The sequence below is a fragment of the Drosophila biarmipes genome, chromosome 2L (genome assembly GCF_025231255.1).
Source record: "Drosophila biarmipes strain raj3 chromosome 2L, RU_DBia_V1.1, whole genome shotgun sequence".
Classification (NCBI taxonomy): Eukaryota; Metazoa; Arthropoda; class Insecta; order Diptera; family Drosophilidae; genus Drosophila; species Drosophila biarmipes.
In genome coordinates, this window is record NC_066612.1 from 23,271,223 (window position 1) to 23,291,511 (window position 20,289).

Consider the following 20,289-nt stretch of genomic DNA (forward strand, 5'->3'; position numbering starts at 1 on the left):
CTACAATAAAGGGGCGTGCGAGCGGGATGGCAAATCAAAGCCAGAAGCGTAGCCAAATGGGGAAACATTGTTTTAAAACAATGAAATACAAGCTGGCGGCGGGTTGGCGCTGAGTAGCCAAGCTGAGCTACAAGCTGCAGGAACCGGCAACACGCAATAAAAGACAAAAGTGGAATATGTGCCACAACGCCGAACAGATGCCGACGACCAACATTCCCTGACCCCCTTTCAGACCCAAAGCCACTCCCCCACGACACCCACTACCCCTGCCTCAACATGCGAGACCACTTGAAACTTTTGCGCCATTGTACTTTCGCCTCCCTCCGCCCATATACTTTTACAGCCGCTTCCATCTGCAGACCTCTAGAATCTCAGTCCATCTAAGCCCAATCATTTCCTCAGGGAAACCAGAGTCCAAGCGCTTTAGCCGTTACGCAGTAGAACTAAAAAATAAGCTTAAACTAGCCGTTTTAGTTTGTCACTTTAAAATATGTTTCATCATAAGCAATTTGTTGGAAATATCTGTTAGGGCTTCAGTATACTTAGTACCAGTAAAAGTATTTAAAGCGAAATATTTTATTTATAGGCGCCAACCCAATCCAGCAGCAGGGTAGACTCGTACAAGCCAAAGCAAAAAACACACTGCTACCGCTACTGCCACTACTGATGGTAAAAAAGTTTAAAAACATAATTGCCGCGCTTCTTTGGCGAACTTTATTAAATGTATAAAGCGGCCAAAAGTTTTGTTCACGTGCTGCCACATTTTTTATCCGCCACTTCAGACTGTGCGAATGGGCATATACATAAGCACTATTGATTAATAGTTTTATGCATTCATGCAGACCCCAGTCATTAATTTTGCATGTTAAATAAAAGAGCACTCAATTATGTGGGTTGCGTTCGAGGCGGGTATTTGAGAAATGAAATATTCATGCACTTTATGCTGGACCTACCGCCAAACAATGCATATTTGATGTGGATTAAATCCTTTTCGGTCTCAGGGCTCAAATATTGATAGCTCCGTCCGGAAAACCTATTTAGACATCCTTGCAAACTCCAACATATTGGTTCTTTTCGGTTCATTTAAGCTCATGCGCTCAATCTCGATTACATGTACTATAATTTATGGCAAGCCTACACCGCTAATATTGGTCCGAATGGGCTCGATGGAAACCCTTCTTTTAAGCCCTTGTTGTTATTGACATTATAGGTTTAAATTTTAGGTAATCATTGCTACATACATACATATTATAAACTCAACTTTTAAATCTCGTTTTTTTATTGGCATATATAATAAAAAACAAGAAAGGAAATTAAGTTCTGCAAGCCGAAGTTTGTATACCCTTGCAGTTATAAGAAATAATCAACTTTATGCCCTTGCAGAGGGTATAATAATTTCAGTCAGAAGTTTGCAACGCAGTGGAGGAGACGTTTCCGACCCCATAAAGTGTATATATTCTTGATCAGCGTCACAAGACGAGTCGATCTATCCATATCCGTCTGGCGGTCAGTTTCTACGCAAACTAGTCTCTCAGCTATCGGGCTGAAACTTTCTTTCTTCTTTCTATTGCAGGTAGTATATAAGTCGGAACCAGCCGGATCGGACAACTATATCTTATAGCTCCAATAGGAACTATCGGGGAAAAAATTAAAAAAAAAAATTATATCTTTCGTTTTTATTAACATACATCTTTATAAGCTCGGATATAACATTTTTAAATTAGATCTGAATTTCGAATTAAATGTTATCAAAATCGGACGACTATATCATATAGCTCCTATAGGAACAATCGGAAAATTAGTCGTAAACTAATATTGTAAATTTCCTACGCTTGGAAATAACATTTTTTATTTGGTTTTGAATTTCGAATTAAATTTTATCAAAATCGGAGGACTATATCATATAGCTGCCATAGGAACTATCGGAAAATTAGTCGAAAAACATGAAATATAAATTATATCTTTTCTGTTTTTTAACATATAAACTTATAAGCTTGAAAATAACATTTTTTAATTAGTTCTGAATTTTGAATTAAATTTTATTAAAATCAGACGACTTATCATATAGCTGTCATAGGAACGATCAGATAATTGGTGGGAAATAATGTGAAACAAATTATAGCTTTGAGGCTTTTTGACATATTATCTTATAATATTGGGAATATAAATTTTTATATTTTTAAGAATTTCGAGTTCAGTTTAATAAAATTATTGATTATTTTTTATAACTGCAAGGGTATACAAACTTCGGCTTGCCGAAGTTAACTTCCTTTCTTGTTTTATTTTATTTTCCCACCAATTTTCCGATTGTTCCTATGACAGCTATATGATATAGTCGTCCGATTTTGATAAAATTTAATTTGAAATTCAGAACTAATTAAAAAATGTTATTTCCAAGCTGAGAAGGTTATATGTCAAAAAGCACCAAAGCTATAATTTGTTATATTTTCCCCTATAGTTCGATCCGGCTGGTTCCGACATATATACTAACTGCAATAGAAAGAAGAAAGAAAGTTTCAGCCCGATAGCTTCAAAACTGAGAGACTAGTTTGCGTAGAAACGGACAGACAGACGGATAGACGGACGGACGGACGAACATGGCTAGATCGACTCGTCTAGTAACGCTAATCAAGAATATATTATACTTTATGGGGTCGGAAACGTCTCCTACCCTGCGTTGCAAACTACTGTCTGAAATCAAGGGTATAAAAATGAAACCCCTTTACAAACTCTTGAAAAATGATAGCGTCAGGCATAGGGTTTTGTAAACGGTGAAAAAACACATGTCACATTGGAATAATAAACTTGCGCTGAGGCAGTGACTTAAAAGCCAGAATGTGAAATCGTATTTCTCTAGCTCTTACATTTTCCAAGTCCTCAGCGCTTATTTGGATAATCCCGGGTTTCCGAGCTTTCTTGCGGCCGTACCTGACTGTATCTCTTCTGGGTAGTTAGTTTATGCGTTCGAACAAGCTTTAACTGTCAAATAATTTTAGGCGGTTACAGAATAATCTATTACCCCACGCAAAACGGTTAAACAAGTGCCTAGCACATTTGCTTGTGAAATAAAAAATATCCGTTGCAGTGAAGGAAAAAGAAAACTTTCAACTAGTAAAAAAAATGAACAGGAAGCCAAACTGCCCAGAAGAGCTGTGGGAAGCATTTTTATTTCCCTTTCATTTTAATAAATTTGCCTTTTGGCAAGAATCTCACGCATTTGTAATTTTGTGAGGATTTTTCATTTCATTTACGTATGGCTCCATTCGAGACCGCAGTTGGTAAAGATTCCTCTATTGTTAATGTTTTTTCTGCTGTACATTTATGCGCAACCACGTTTCAAAAGCAATAAATTTTCCAGCCTTTCTCTGAAGTTGGGGAAACAAAAAACTGAAACAAACGAAACACAACAAGGTCGTGGAAGCTGTGAAAGAAAACTTTGCTCATTTGTGGCCACCGAATATTTTGATTTGCACTTTTATATTCACTCACCAAAGCTGTGGGTAAAATAAAAATGAATAGGTGTTTACACAGCAAGAAAACAAATTTTGATTTGAATTTTTTAATAAGTTGACATGAGCACCTACAACTCATTATTTCGTGTATTTAATTCCATGAAAAACGTTTACTATTTAATGATACAAACAAAATAAAATGCATATAAAAAAAATTAGGAGTATTTCGTTATTTAAAGTTCATGAAGGTACTGTTGTCAACTATCAATAATTATTGATCCAACATACGCGGAAAAAGAAAACAAATTAGTTATTCTCTTTGGTTTGTGAATAAATTTGTATCATTATTTAAAATTGTTGATTTTTATATTCATTATTTTTGAGTATTATAATAAACAGCAAAAGTAATCATTATTCCTGAGTGAAAATAAAAAAAATCAAATGTAATAATTATTTATAATTTTTATTTTTTTGATCAAAACAAAACTATCTTTGAAACCACTGCATTTTTTATATAGACGCATTGATGTCTCTACTGCAGAACTAAATTGTTATATTTGCATCCTTGCAGATAATATTTTTGCTTCAAGCAAAAACTAGGAAAAAATAAATAATTATTTGACACCCTTGTTTTATTGAAAATACTATTTTTTGATGTTTCGACAGATGTTTACTCTGCTGCCTTTCATAACTTGTTTTCATTTTTCCGTTGCCTCCATTCTAAGCAAAGTTTTGTGGACTTTTCGCCAGAGCCAAGAAGCTTGTTATTATAATTTTTTGCCCGGCAATGGCAAAACTTGTAGTAGGAAACAACACTTTACTCTGCTCAACCTTTGGTCCAAGTTCCTTTCGAGTTTTACCATAAAAATTGATTGCGCATTTATTTTGAGGGAGTTTTCGCGTCTTCCTCGACTTATAAACTAAAATTTATTGATACTAACTGAAAAAAGTATTTTTCAAAAATTATTTTGCTTATATGTTTTATAAAAAAACCGTAAAAAATATAAGCAAATGATTTTTTCCTTGATTTTTCCCCTTGCACTTTCTATTATAATACCCGTTCGTCGGAAAGTATGTGACAGGAAAAAGGAAGCGTTTCCGACCCCATAAAATATACATATTCTTGATGAGGATCACTAACCGAGACGATCTAGCCATGTCCGTCTGTCTGTCCTTATGAACGCTGAGATCTTGAAAACTGTAAAAGCTAGAACAGCCAAACTTGGCATACAGATTCCTAAGCTTCCTGCGCAGCGCAGGTTTGTTTCAGCGGGGTGCCAGGCCCTCTCTAACGCCCACAGTCCGTGAAAATCTGTAGCGCCTACAGTTTTTATGATAGAAACTGAAATGTGTTTGTCTTATCAATACCTATTGACTGACCTAAAGGTGGCGCCCTAAAATATCACTTTGCTGCTTATACATCTCCATTTCCCTTTTACTCCCTTAGGCTAAGTTACGGGTATCTGATAGTCGATTTTTTTTCGTCTAGTGATGCTGATTAAGAATATATGTTGTTTCTCCTTCACTACTTTGCAAACTTCTGACTGAAATCCTAATACCCTCTGCAAGGGTATACAAATCAGGCTGCAATTAAAATCAATCAATGAAACCGAACAAAATACAATCATTAAGAACCACGCGAAAGGCATAAACACCGAACTTATTTACCCTAAAGCCGGCTGCTCGTCTTCATCATTACGATACAATAACAATTCGAGTGCGTTTACTTGCAGGATACACGCATACCAACAAGAAATGGTTTTCGGACAGTCATGGTCCACGCAAATTACTTTAGGCGACTTTGATGTCGTCAGCAAATCAATCGATAGAGCAAACGCTCTGTAGAGCGTTATCCGATCTATTTTGGCATCATGAACTTAATAGGATTGCGAAATATTTGGCGAGCCTTTTATGAGTGCCACAGAATTCCGTAAGCTTCAAGACCATTTCGAATTGACGTCTATGGGTCATTGAATTAAATATGGTGACATGAATTAGTGCAAGTCAATACATTCAGGAGTATAGTATGTATGAGCATAGTGATTGAGTCGGGCTGTAAGTCTTCAGATAAATGTAAACGCACAAAATCAATGTCGAGGCTGCTTTTCCACTCCCTTATTTTATATGGCTGCAGTTGCCAGGACTGCGGCGACGCTAATCAGAATTAGTTCCCCCGATATCCATCCGGCAGGCAGTTTGCTGTCACTGCTTAGCTGTCCTTTGTGTCTACCATTTATTTCAGTCATTTTAATTGATTTTGTCGCTTCCCTCGCTCGGAGGTTTCAAACTCCACGGGTTGCCTGCATCCAGCGTACTCTGTTATTTGTACCAATTAATATCCAATATCTGGGTGCTGGCATCATTATTCTGTTTTTCCTTCTCTGCCAACTTTACTTTTTTCCAAATATATGTGTTGCAGATGTTTTTCTTGGTGGCTACATAAAATCTGCTGGTATCAGGGGAGAAAATTTTTAGGAAATGCACGGCCAACTTTAGTAGTGTTGTTAATTGCCAAGGGTGAATTTACGATTCAAAATTAGTAATTTATGTTGTGTTGTTACTCGAATCTTAAAAAATTGTTTTCTAAAAACCCAAATCCTAAGCTTACAACCATTTGTAAAATATAAAAGTTTTTAAGTTAATTGTATCATGTCAAATTTTTTTGTACAGATTTGCATAAAAAAAATTTTTTTAAGTAGAAGTGTTAAGGATGTCCATGCTTGACTGTTTTCTGCTTGGCTCCTGCTTCATGAAGCTGTATTTGACAGACCATTTATCATCCCACTAAAAGTGTATCATTAGAAAAAGTGGCGAGTGCGCATCCAGATCCGACATTGGCGCTGATGTTCTACCCAAAAGAGCAAGGGTAGGACAGGAAAACACAAAAACAAAACAGTCTCAGTTCCTTTTTTAGGTGTATGCCGCGGTATCGATGTTCGCTGACAATAGCAGACTATGACATGCAGCTCGGTTGGCCCGGTTGCTGACGACATCAACAGGGGGCAAGGTGGCAAGCAGATTAATCGTGTTCAGAGTCCGCCGGCAGGAGGGCAAACAGAAGGCGCTGACTTTGTAGGCTTCAGTCATTATTATCATCACTTTGCCACCCGCCGAATATAAGCAAACACCAAGAGTTCAGGAATCTGCTAATGACTTTGAAGATTTACGATTTTGAAATAAATAAAAAACGATGTCAACTATGATGATTTCCTTTGTCAGTTTAAAAAATACATAATTTTATTTTTATTTTATTTCGATTTTTAAATATATTTATATATTTTTATAATTTAATCTGGTTTTATATTTCAACGAATTAATAATTATGTTCGTTTTGTGAAAACACAAGAAACCTGGTTTCGAAGCAGAGGTGGCCGGGTTTTTCTATCCAATAAGTTAAAAACATCACCACTTATTTTAACCCTTTTCACCACAGTTTCAGAACGCGGTCAGCACTGTAATGGTGTGAGGGAAGCCAATCTAATGAGAAACGTGCGCCATGAGTTGCGATAAATGGTTAACTCAGCGGAATTGCTAAAAGTAAGCCATCCATCGCAGGTTCTGCCCCTCAACAGCCAAGGCAGCGGCCAAATACATAATAATCATAAAAATGCAAAGCTCCCTCAGCCCGAGAAATGGCATCGATGATGGATTACGATGTCAACTCGTTGGGGATGGTACTAAAATTGAGCCGGAGGCCTGATGAAAATGTTAATGTCGTTGCCAATCGCTTTGTTAATCCATCGAGGATGGGTTGGCTGATTTCCGATTTCCCAGTCCAGGTCACTCACATGGTGTGCTCGGAAAAAAATTATGACCAGCTTCCCCCTGAATTTCCCGTAACTGCTGGCCAAGTTGCTTTGGATCTCGGAACGGGCAAAAGTTGTCACGCAGTACATACTAATTAATATTGATATTTTCCGATAATGAACTTCGGACGGCGTGGACTTTGAGTTTCTGCTTAGTCAGAGGCATTTGGATAGGCCATAATCGGTATTCTACCCGAAGCTATTTTGCTCTTAGTCAGAGGGAACTGCTAATTGAAATAGAACAGATCGAAATGTCAAAGCGAAACTTGTTTGTAAGAGAGTTAGTGAAGGATGGGAGTGCACGGAGAATTTCAAAAAGTAGTGTACAAATATGGTGAAATTTTAATAGTATCAAAATATATTTAATGACTTTTGGTATTCAATTATATGTTCTATTCTAACTTTCAATGGATGCATCCATCCGGATGGTTCAAATTCGACCATTTTTTTATCAGTGCCCCACTTTGAGTTTCCTTTTTCAAGTTCTCAGAAAAAGACGAGTGACGGGCAAAAAATATTAAACGAAATCAGCAGCGGCACAGCAATGAACAGGGTAAAGCATAACAAATTGCAATTGTTGCATTATTAATTTATATTATGCGCAATTGTTGCAAACACAGCCCAGGTTCTGGCACACACCCCCATCGGCTCACAGATACACAGCCGCACACACACATGGCCGCGGTTCAGGCGGAAAATCGTGGCCCGAAGAGGGGGAAAATCTGAACAGACACAGGCCGCAAGATAAGCAGCATGTGAAGGTTGCTCGACTGAAACCGTAAAAGAAGCACAAACATACAAAAAAGTAACAAAATATTCGCCGAAGAATAACGACAGCAGGAGGAAGCAGAGCCAACCAATTTGCAACCGCTCTCGCAGCCTTTGTTTCTCGTCCGGAAAGGTGAAGGAAAATGTGGCAATAAAAACAACAATTGAACACAGTTATGATTGAAGTGGAAGCAAGCCAGCACAAAGGATGTCGGTAGCCAGGGTGGGAAGTTAAGGGATCTGGGGGCAACCGCCAGCACACCATCACCAACCACCACCAACCCTACCACCAACAGCGCCATCACCACCACCATCAGCACCATAGGTCCATCCCCCGCTGACTCTGGTTGTGCAATTCGTATCGATCGATTTGATGGTCGCCACCGCCAATGACAGACACAGCCTCTTTTAATCGCTCTTGGTACACTATGAAAGGCGGAAAGAACCGAAAAATGTGAGCCTTGGTGGGGAGAAACGGGAGTACCTCTGAATTCAAGGATAACAACGGTTTCGGACGATTTGGAAGCACTTAACCGAAGCTCATTTAACTAACTAAACGTTGTTCTCTTTTTATTATACTCTTATACTTAAAGAAAGGCAAAAATAGGTTTATTTAAGTAGCTGGTGTAAGTCTGCCTTAGTTCAACCAATGCTTTAGGAATTTTAAATCGTTCAAGTCTTGCCCCAAGCATTTCTCGTTATTGAAGGTAAAGAATTTATTTAACACAAAACAAAATATATATCGCAGAAAAGCTATTGATTTAAGATTTTGTGCGATTTTCGCAAATGAAATTGTGTTTGTTGGTATGAATCCCCCTTCGGTTTTACGACCTTTAGAACTCTATAAACTTTATAAAAGGCTCTTTGACCTTTTGAGAAACCAGCTTGTTTAGCCGGAAGTCCAAAAATAGGTAGACCTAAAGGGCTAGTTTCCATACAACTAATACTACAGATACGAGCTAATTGTCGCTGAACACGTAATTTAATATACTATCACTTTGCCTTTAGGGTTATAGCAAAAATTTAATTCTTAACCAAAATTTGCCTAATTTCCCGAAATAGGTTCAAACGAGTTCTCCAACTATATATTATTTACGTATTTCTTTATATTGCGCGTAAAAAGTTCAACCCGTTTCAGTATAAAAAACATTTCATGTTTACCTTGCCCAAAACTATGAAACATTAAATTAATTACGCACAATTTTTATAAAATCTTAAGTAAAAGGAAATCATTTATATAGAAAGTGCGAACGTCACGGTCCCTTAATTTATCCCATTGTTTTTGTTTGATCTAATCAGAGCTCGCCAAAAATGTATACATTTTATAAGCTTTGATTTTTTTTGCAAATCGAAATATACTGAAAAATTAAAACATTATACCTTTGGTTTTAAAAGTAAAAAAAAAAAGCTTTACAAGTAGTGTATCTGATTTGTTTTTGAAACTCCTAGAAAAGAAACAAGCTCAGAATGTTCCAATGTTTATATCAAGAATTTGAGTGTAAGTTCTTGATAGCTCTACTCTGGTTTTATGCTGAGGTAAGCCCCACCTCGATATTATGTCTCATTCTCAGTTGGCTAATTTGGTAACCGGGTTCTTGCGCATTATTTCCAGCTGAGTTCGTCAATTGATTGAACTAATCAAAGTTTCTGCCTGAGTGAAACTTTCTCGCCGTGTAGCCAAGACAGGAAATGGTAACTTTGCCAACAATTATGGTTCGTGCGCCACCCTCGCCGCTCATCCCGTGTGTGTTTGTGATCGATCTAAGCGCTGCTCCATTCACCGCTTTGGGGTTTGAGGGGTGAACGGTGGGCTGAGGCATTGATTTTGTTGTTGCCTCAACACTGTGGAGAAGCCAAGGGGCATCCCAAAGGTGGTTCAGGGACCGAATCTGTTCGTCCTCGGTTTATGGTTTGCGTTGCATTTTCAACTAGCTAGCAGCTCTGCTCGGCAGTCGAATTGCGGTTCACTATTCCAATGAGACATACACACCGCACTTGGGAAAAGTATACATAAAAACGGTGCCGGGCGTCAATGGAATCCTGTTTTGCTCACTCCAAACACTTCTCAAGAGCCGCTAGGTGGCGTTCTCTCTTGTTATTATTTTTATAACACCCTGTATAAGGACCTAAGTTGCTAGAAACAAATCTCTCTTTCACATTTAAGTGTACCCTGCACGTTCGGAATTGACAGTACAAAATTTCCCAGTGTAGTGAATTTCCGTATGTGTTGCCGAAATAATTATTATTGTTGCTTAAGTGGCAGGGGAGGCGTTTCCCAACATTATAACGTTTTGTGGCATTGTGATTAACATTTCGGCCAAGCCCATTGACCAAGTTGTCGACTTAGGACCGACCGGCAAAGTTATTAAACTCATATACATATGCGTCCCGGCATTGATTGGCGCCTGGTGGTGTGCGAGTGCGGCTGACCATGTCTGCGCGAGTGGGAAGGCAAGTGTATATGTAAAGGCGCTTGTGCCTCGCTGTTTGTCCAACGCCTCGTATACGTAATGAATTTGCATGTGCACTTTCAATAAAAATTCATTTCACAATCGCTTCAGTCGAGTGTGTACCGTGCTCGAGTAATTGCATTTTAAAAATTGCTTATTAAGGCAGAAAGACTACGCCCAGTACTCCTAGTAGCTTTCTATTCAACCTCCTTAAGGGCCATTAATTACAGTTTACAGTTGCAATTTCTGATTAGCCCACAATATTTTATTCACGTTAATATCTGCAGATTGCCCAAATTATTCTTGCTCAATTTAATCACATTATAAGTTCTGCAAGGGAGATTGCATCACGTAAGATTGATGATACGAACCTGCAATGAGAAGAAAGGTAACAAAATTATAATATTAATTTCGTGATCGATAATAGTCTAACTTAAGAAGTACTTAGTTACAAATACAGTTGGCTTTAAAATTAATATTCCTTTGAATGAGTGAATAGGAGCACCGACTTATACACGATAAAACTTATTAATATCAACCTCATTTAAAGGTTTCGAATCGAAAGTTATTTAACCACATTTTCGTACGAAACCGTTTTTCTCATTTTCATTTTCATTTTTATTCATTTCGTTTCATTTTTGATGTGCTTTTTTAGTTAGTTGTGTACTATTTTTCCTTCAGAAGAATACTCTATATTTTATTAAAATTGAGAACCTCTCAGCCGAGTGGGAAAAATATGGAAAACCTGAAAAACGAGAGAGGGAGGACGGATCCCATCCGTCAAATCAACGTGAAGTGCGCCGCAAAGTATGCAATTTACAAAAATAACGTGAAATATTCTCGCAACGCATCGTTGGTTGGCTCTCTGAAAATAAAAAACCCGAAACTCCATCCTTAACCCAACTTTAGCTTCGACACGAACTGATTTATAAAGTTTACAAATGCGTGGCAGAAACCTCGTGACTTGACTTGACGGACGGACTCGAGTATTTGGCTGGGTTTGGCTTGAGCTAGCTCAGTTTTTGGGGATTTCGGTTGAAAAACGTTTGCCACTTAACACGTACGCCGCATATTTTGTGCCACACCCTCTCCTTTCAGAGCGAACTGGTCGTCCTGCACTGTGTTTTTACACTCGGAAATTTTTGCTGATTTTGCTGAACGTTTCCAGCAAGCGAAATTTATGCCATGAGTGCAGAAGTTGCACCGCTGACTGCTGGCATGTGCTTTGTTTGTGTGGCTCTGATCCTTGAATAATCAACAACAGCAGCAGTATAGTACACTGCTGAAGCAGCCGGACTAGACTAACAGATAAACACACAAAAATAGGGAGGACCATTGTCAAGGATAGCGCATTGCAAGCAGCATACGTTACTGAAATATTAATGTTTGACTCGCCTGCTCGTCAACTGGAGCCAGAGCATGCGAATATACGAAAAGCGCACAGTCCCATAGATAGTGTGGCATATCACTATCAAAAATTAGATCGAAGCCGGCTTTAGCAGGTGTGGCGATATGACTCGACAGCCACGCCCAATCTAAAGCCCACAAAGCGCAGAAAGAAGTGTTTCTGTCGCCCACATTTTTAGAGCTAGACTCTTCTATCTTGAAGACCACCTCTGCCTCTGCGCCCATTCATCGCATAGATTGTGAGGTCCTGAACATTGAAGAATTTTCTTAAATAAAATTCGTTTTGATTTATCAATACTTATCGCAAATCACAATTCAATTCCTCGTATTTTACCGGAACTTAGGTGCAACTGTTACAATCGCAGCAGTTATTTATATCTTTGTTATTGTTTTTCCAGCATCTGACGCTACTAAGATTTTCCTGTCTGCGTTTGGCCATAGATGTGAAAAACTTGTACGAAGTCGCTTATCTTCCGCAATTTGGCTGGTTGATTTCGGCTTTGCCTTGCTGTGTTCTTGTTGTACTGGCTTCTCTGTGTTTTATAGATGCACCAAAGAAAAGCAAAATATTGTTTATGTTTGCAGGTTATTGTGCTCTTGTCTACACCACTGCATCCCTCTGCTGCCCTGTCCAATTTATCTATCTATGCTGTCGGCTATTTCAATCGGTATTCCGCTTAGTCTCAGTTCTCGTTTAATATGTATTTCATGTTTTAATATTTGACACGGTTGCACAACAGTTGCTCGCAGTATTTCTCAACATTTTTTGTTTCCAGTTGCGCAACCATCGAATTCTTGGCATTTTTAGAAACCAGCAAGCCAACAAAGTTTTTCCATTGCCGTCTGGCGCGAGACCTTCGACCCAACTCGGCCAGCGTTCCCTGCAAGCCTCCGCTAGCAATTGCGATTGAATAAGTTTCCCCCTTTGCTTGCCAAGATTCGGCAAGGAGAAGACGAAGAAGAATTAAAAATAAACAAGAACGGAAGTTAACTTCGGCAAGCCGAAGTTTGTATACCCTTGCACTTATAAAAAATAATGAACTTTAGTAATCAACTTTTGCTATATGATATAGTCGTCTGATTTTGATAAAATTTAATTCGAAATTCAGAACTAATTCAAAAGTGTTATTTCCCAGTGTTGGAAGTTATATGCTAAAAAACACCGAAGATATAATTTTTTCATCTTTCAACATCTTAAGTTTATTTGAAATATAGTTTTTTAGATTAGCCCAAGTTGAAGACCAAGTTTGTGTTTTCTCGTTGAGCTGACCATTTCATTTGGTATACTCATTTCCTTGACGCCACCCTAGTCCGCTTTGGGTCCACCAGCTGTTGACTTCATCTTATAGAAGCTCGGGATTTAAGTGTTATTGTGGGCAATTTGTACTTTCGATTGAGCAACAACATTTGCTTGCGCGTTCAACTGAAGCTTGCAATCCAGACAGTTCAGCCACATCCAAACGCACTCCCATCCCATCACTCAGAAGGCCGAAGTCCCCACATAATGCTAAGAAAACACGGAAAATAGCGCCTGCACACAACAAATAAGAATAATAAAAATCAATGTCAATATAATATTTAAATATATGCATTAAAAAGCACCTTTTTAAACAGGCATTACTTTGTAGTCATCGCAATATCTTGCATCATTTCGGAAAATAAATAAATACGCTTAAATACGCTCTGAAGTTATGTCAAATTGTGAACATAGAAGAAAACCCTTATTATATGTTTTCTTTTCAAGTGTACAAGACCCACACTTTATTTTCTGCAAAGTTCTCCAGACGCTCCGAAAACAAGTTGAATATAAATGATGTTGTGTGAATAGCAGCAGAATAAGAATGAGGGGAAAAGAACGAAGGATAGCAAGGACTCGGGACTAAGAAAGATATCTTCTCTGAATATGTGTATGCGGGTTGTTGTGCTGGTTATTTATTTGTATGCTAAGCTGAAACATTCAAAATATCCAATATAAATCGTTAGCGAACATCAGCCAATAATATACGCTTACAATATAAAATGCTAACAGGCATTTGTAAACTGCCTGAGGTTGAGACTGATACTCGTAGAATGGCCCGTTTTTGAATATAAAGAGCTAAATATGGCCGAATTTCAAGCACATTTGCCTAATAAATTAAATTTATACGGTCTAAATAGTTACCTTTGAGGCAAAGTCTTAAGCCCATACAAACATTGAGTATGTAATCCTGTTTCCCGAATCAAAGCAATATACACATAATGCAATTATCTTTTATGCTTAATGGTAAATGAAAGAGCAACAAAATCGTCCATCCACAGGTACGTTAAATCCCCTTTTGTTCCTTTGGTCGAACAATTCAGGCTTTGTTGGAAAACTGATTTGCCTTATAAATCGCTTACGGCTTTAATTACAAAAGGGCAAATGGAAATCTCAATCAACTCGGCACCACTGAGCTGCAGCAATTTGAACACCAGTTAACATTTTTAGCTTACTTTGAACCTGGCCAACAGGTTGCAAAGCTTGATTAACCAGGCTCACTACATAATTCATGGCACAGAGCTCCCTGATCCTCACCTGTTCGCTGCCCGCCCCTCAATTTCGTTTTTACTTTTCTATGACGATGCTGCACAAATTACACATCTGCACAAAGTTTTGCTACCAAAAACACAAAAAAACAAACCAACCCAATGTATGGAAACTTGAGCACTGTCAGTCGCACATTAATCCGACTCCAATCCAATTTGATTTTTAGAGCAATTTGAAGCCAGGAGGCCATGTCTCGCATTCATCACGGAGTACAACAGCTCTGGCGAATAGTCCTTAGTCCCAGTTTCCTGTCCACTTACACACTTTGCAGCAATCAGATTTCAGTCAGTCAGGAGGCATCGCAGCAAAGGGACGTTTTCGACCGATACTCCGCGGGCTAGTCCCTCAGTTTAAAAGCTATTGGGCAGAAACCTTCTCTTCAGTCTATTTCTACTGCATTCGCAACGAAGTGATCGAACAAGTAAAAGCAAGAAAGGAAGTTAACTTCGGCAAGCCGAAGTTTGTATACCCTTGCAGTTATATGTAATCAATGTTAGTAACACCTCTACACCGGTTTCATGGTATTCGTATCCTGACACTTCCTTCTACCTGTCACATACTTTCCGACGAATCTTGTATGCCCTTTTACTCTACGAGTAACGGGTATAAAAATTATACTCCAATAGTATATGATAAAATGTGAAATACACCGAGGCTATAATTTGTTTCATATTATTTTTCCACCAATTTTCCGATCGCTCCTATGGCAGCTATGGCAGACTGTCTCATGTTTTATTAATTAGATGAGGATAATAATATATCATGGGCATGTTCCGCAAAAACTGGAGAAACGCAAAGACGACTTCCTAGGAATATATAGAATCGAATCAGGATAAGGGGCTTCAAAAGCGAGACCACAGAGCGGTCGAGTAAGCAAAGAAAACAAAAATTTTATGACATTGCGAACCTTTAGCTTGTTCGAAGAAGAAGGGAAAACGGTGCAACAAAAGGAAAATGAGGACAACCTCTGAAAAACGCAAACACAATTATAACAAGTGGCAGTAGGAAAGTCCGTCCTCCCCTTCGACCCTGTTTGAGTGTGTTGACCAACAATGTTGGTCACAACATGTACACACAGGCCATTCCGCTCCGCCGTCTTCGGTCGTCCTTTCACTAACAAGAACTAATATTTGACAGCTGCCTCAGTCCCAAAAAGCAGCCCGAAAAAATGAAGGCAGGGTTCAACGACTTTTGGCTGATTTCGTAAAAGGTCAAACAGTGCTGGAAAAAAATGCTGCAGCAACAAGAGCCAAGTAGCCAGCCTGAAAAAAGGCACACAACGAATTCTTAAAAATGTAAGCAACAAAAAAGAAAGAATAATTTAGCATGCACAACACATGCTGCCGCTGCTCATTTTGCTGGAAACAAAGCGCACTTTGGAGGTCTCGCTTAGGTACCTAGCCAAAAATGATAAAAAATAAAAAGAAAACTCCAAAAAACAATAGGAAAGGGATATATATTTTCGCAAAAAAGCTTGGCGAAAAGCTATATTCAAACCCCTAGAAAAATGCACACAACAATGTTGCATGCCACAACAATGTTGCAGTTACTCTGGTGATTGCAGCTGAATTAGGCTACTGCTTGGGAGTTGTGACAATATGAATAAAATTTAAATAATCTTTTCAAGACTTTAATACACATATTTGTTTAATTGATGCACCTACACAATAATATTCTTTTAAGTAGATCCTTAAAATGCTTTCTGACTCTTGACAGAGGCTTCAAAACTTACAATAAATTCAAAGAAGCATTCGTAAAACTCAGAACCCAACAAGCGCCTTAAATAATTTATTTGTTTTCCCTTCTGATCCCACACATCAGCCACGGCCACATCCAGAAACAACTAACTTAATGAACCATTCAAACATGCCCAAGCAAACCTAACAAAAGCGAATGCTGGTAACCCAAGCGCACATCAAACAATCTCCAAAATTTAAGCGCAGTTTCTGTTATTGTTATTTGAACCCTTTTTAAACCGTACCCACAACCACACCCTCGCACATCAACAAGTACAGTAAAGGCGCCCCTGTCACGACCATTTTAATCAGCAAATGGAAAAAATTATCCCGTGTATGTTTCGTAATAGAATTCTTAAAAACTGTGCAGAAAGGGGGGAGCGTAAATGCTGAATAATTTGAAAATGTATGCAGAGTCCCCCAAATGAGCAGCCATCAGTGTCAGTTGTCCTTCTTATCAATGCTGACACTCGTCCTTGGCGAGAGTTTGAGCTCCTCGAACATCCTTCCCCATTCTCGGAGGCATTTCTTTTGTTGTCGCTCCAATAAAGAATCTAATTTGGAATAAATGAACTAAATATGCTTAACACGCCCGTGCACACACACAAACGTTCCCGTGAGCCACCCCTGCACTCAGAAAAATAGTCCAGAATATAAATAGATAACAAATTATTATATGACGTGTTATAGAACATGTTTTTTTTCGTAAACAGTCTAGTGAAGATCGCACCTACAGCAAACCTAAGTTAAACTTGTGAAGAAAATACATTTTCTAAATTTTTTACATGTAAAACGTTAATGCCGCTTTTGAAGAATTGGTAAAAAGTTTAAAAAAATAGGAACAAAAACACTTTCGGGCATAATCTTTAAACGATAATATTTAGACAATCCTTTTAGGGAAGCGTACAAAGTATTTCACACTACCTTTCTAAAGACATATAGCACAAGCCTGTAGATTTGGTAGTTCACAAGGCACCGATGTACAAAATGTATCTATTTATAGCTTTTTTCGCCAATTTAGCTAGTTTTTCAAAAAGTGGTAGAATTAATGTTTCGTATATTAAGGTGTTTAACATTGTCTAAAATTTGAAGTATCCTCAAACATAATTTTTGGACAAGCTGAAAAACAGAAATGTTTCTTTTCGACACTGCCGTCCACAGTGATAATATGCCAAAAAACACAGAAGCTATATTTTTTTCTTATTATTTTCTTACCAGTTTTCGGATCGTTCCTATGTCAGTTGATTTAATTAAATTCGAAATTCAGAACTAATTATTAAAAGTTATTTCGAAGCGTATTAGGTAACATGTTAAAGAACACCAAATATATCATTAAACAAAATTTTTTTCCGATTATTCCTATGGAAGCTATAAGGTATAGTTGTTCTACCAGGCTGGTCTCGACTTGTCTACTACCTGCGAAAGAAAGAAGACTTCTGGGAAAGTTTCACCCCGATAGCTTTAATACTGAGAGACTAGTTTGCGAAGAAACAGACGGAGAGACGGACAGACAGATTTAGTGCCACGCCCACTCTAACGCCCACAATTCGCGCCCAAATATATAGCACCTACAGTTTTCATGATAGAACCAAAATTTTTACAAAAATGTAATGGTGTTACCCTCACTCTAACGCCCACAAACGATTTAAATTCTTAAATCTGTCTGCCGCTCATGTAACATCTACTGAAAAAGCCTATAGGTGGCGCCTTAAAATATCGTTTTTCTGCTTATAAATCCTTATTATCTGTTTGCTCCCTTAAGCTGAGTAACGGGAATCTGATAGTCGAGGCAGTCGACTATAGCGTTCTTCCTTGTTTTTATTTAAAACGATTATTGATAAGTAGTTCTGATAATAGTTTAAGGACTTAATAGTTTTTTAAATATTACTCCCGTCGTTATTTTTTTTTTACATATTTCACGTCTTTCTTTTTCGACTCCCTCGTTTTAAGTGCTCATTCAAGACTTCCTTTAATAATGGTGCGGTTCATCTGTTGTGGGTTCGGATGACAATTAATTATTTCTTTGAGTGAACCAGGCCGTCCACAATCCTGTGTTGGGAAAAGTCCTTGGGTCGGATCGACTGGTAGGGTTGTTCCTCGTCTGCTTTGCATGGCGCATTAAAAGCTTTTCGTTAGGTTTTCATTTGTTTGCGTACATTTTTTGCTAGCAGTGGAAACAAAAAACACCTAAACGAATTTGCATAGAATTTTAATAAGGCCAGTAAAAAAGTTTGCATTCGTTTTTTTTTTTTGTTGGTCGCATTTATTTCATTATTTTTGTTCGCCAGATTGGCTGGTTTTAATCCTGTGCTCTTTATATGATGTGTCTTGAAAAAAAAATCTAAAAATCTAATTTTGATGCGCAATCAAAGAATTTATATTTGTTTTATTTGCTGCGATGTAAAATTATCATACAAGTTGTGAATCAGAAGCATTCACTACATAATTGCATTCTGACGATAATCGTTTTTGAATCAGAAGGAAGCATGTGTAGCTGAACCTCAGTCCAATAGCCACAGAAATAACAGTAGTCTGGGTAAATCAACAGCAAATCAAGGGCAGCACTTTGTTTAATTTTATAGAACCTTTGCCTTGCAGTTTTGCTCCCGCAACCGATTTCAAATGTATCTTAGAGGGCCCAAAATTGGTTCAGTTTTAAAGAAAGGAAGAACGATATAGTCGATTGTAATGACTATCAGATACCCATTACTCAGCTATAAGCATCTAGTAAGAGTGAGTAAGAAGCACTTGTATTGCATCGTGCATTCCTAAAAGAAATGGTTTTTGTTAAATGATCTATCTTTTAAAAAAGATCGATTGTAGCTGAAAACTTTCGTATAAATTAAAATATAGAAACCATTTTTTTGTAGCTGCTAGAACAAACATTTTTTTTAGTATCAGACAAATCAAAAGTATTCGGAGTGAACAAAACGGACGGTATATACTTTATGGGGTCGGAAACGCTTTCTTTCTGGCTATGGTACTGTTATAATATATAATCAATATAATTTACAATTTTACTCTACTACATTTTACATGTCATATTCTCGGTCCTAACGGATACAACCCCTGAATAATAAAGACGAATCAATCATTTATTTGTGGATGTTGAAATACTTTACACAGCAGATAGATTTTGATACCACACAGAAAGGATCGGGTGTAGCCCGCAGCCACCTACGAAACTTTTATATTTTTCCACTTTTCCAATATTGCCGTTTTCTTTCCATAAAAAACGCTTTTGGATAGAAACTTTTCAATGATGTTTCTTTCTGTGCATTATTTCCAGTCTTACGGATGAGGTTAGCTCGAGTGTAAAGCCAAAAAACTTGTTCTCTGCCGGCAGATGAGCACTACACAAGGTTCCTGTCGCATCGCCACCAGTGGGTCACCTAACAACTGCACCGCTCATCGAAGCCAGCATTCCGGCTAATAGTATTCATTTAGACACTGCAGTGCACATTGACCAAAGAACCAGAAACCACAGACCAAACCATTCACTTCTCGCATTTGTAATTCGCTATTTGGGCTCCCACTTGCACTGTCATATTTCACCAAAAAATGTTTGCCTGCTCAACTAGAATTCATTCTAATAGCCAAGTAAGTCTTGGGTAGTTACTCATAATTTTGCTGTCAATGTGTCATTCCTTTCGTGTCCATCTGCCATTGTATTGAGTGCCCTTATCATAGTTTATGAGTGCATGTGCTACTTTATAGTTGGAAATTTATCTGCAACAACGTCATCCTAATTATAGCCTTGCGGTCAGGATTTTGCAACGCAGTGTTTCTTAACATATACCTTGCTAAGCTTGGATTTAACAATTTTAAATTAGTTCTGAAATTCGAATTAATTTTTATCAAAATCGGACGACTATATCATATAGCTCCCATAGGAACAATCAGAAAATTAGTGGTAAAATAATATTGAAAAATTATATCTTCGGTGATTTTTAACATATATCCTCCTCGCTTGGAAATAACATTTTTTATTTGGATTTGAATTTTGAATTATGGGAAATAATATGAAACAAATTATAGCTTTGGGGCCTTTTGACATATTATCTTATAACAATGGGAATATAAGTTTTTATATTTTTAAGAATT

General features: G+C 37.8%; 1 protein-coding gene across 1 annotated transcript in view; it reads right to left on the reverse strand.

The window, feature by feature from the left end:
- Positions 1–20,289, reverse strand: part of LOC108036724 (semaphorin-1A) — a 170,059-nt gene that overhangs the window by 68,837 nt on the left and 80,933 nt on the right. The window lies entirely within an intron of this gene.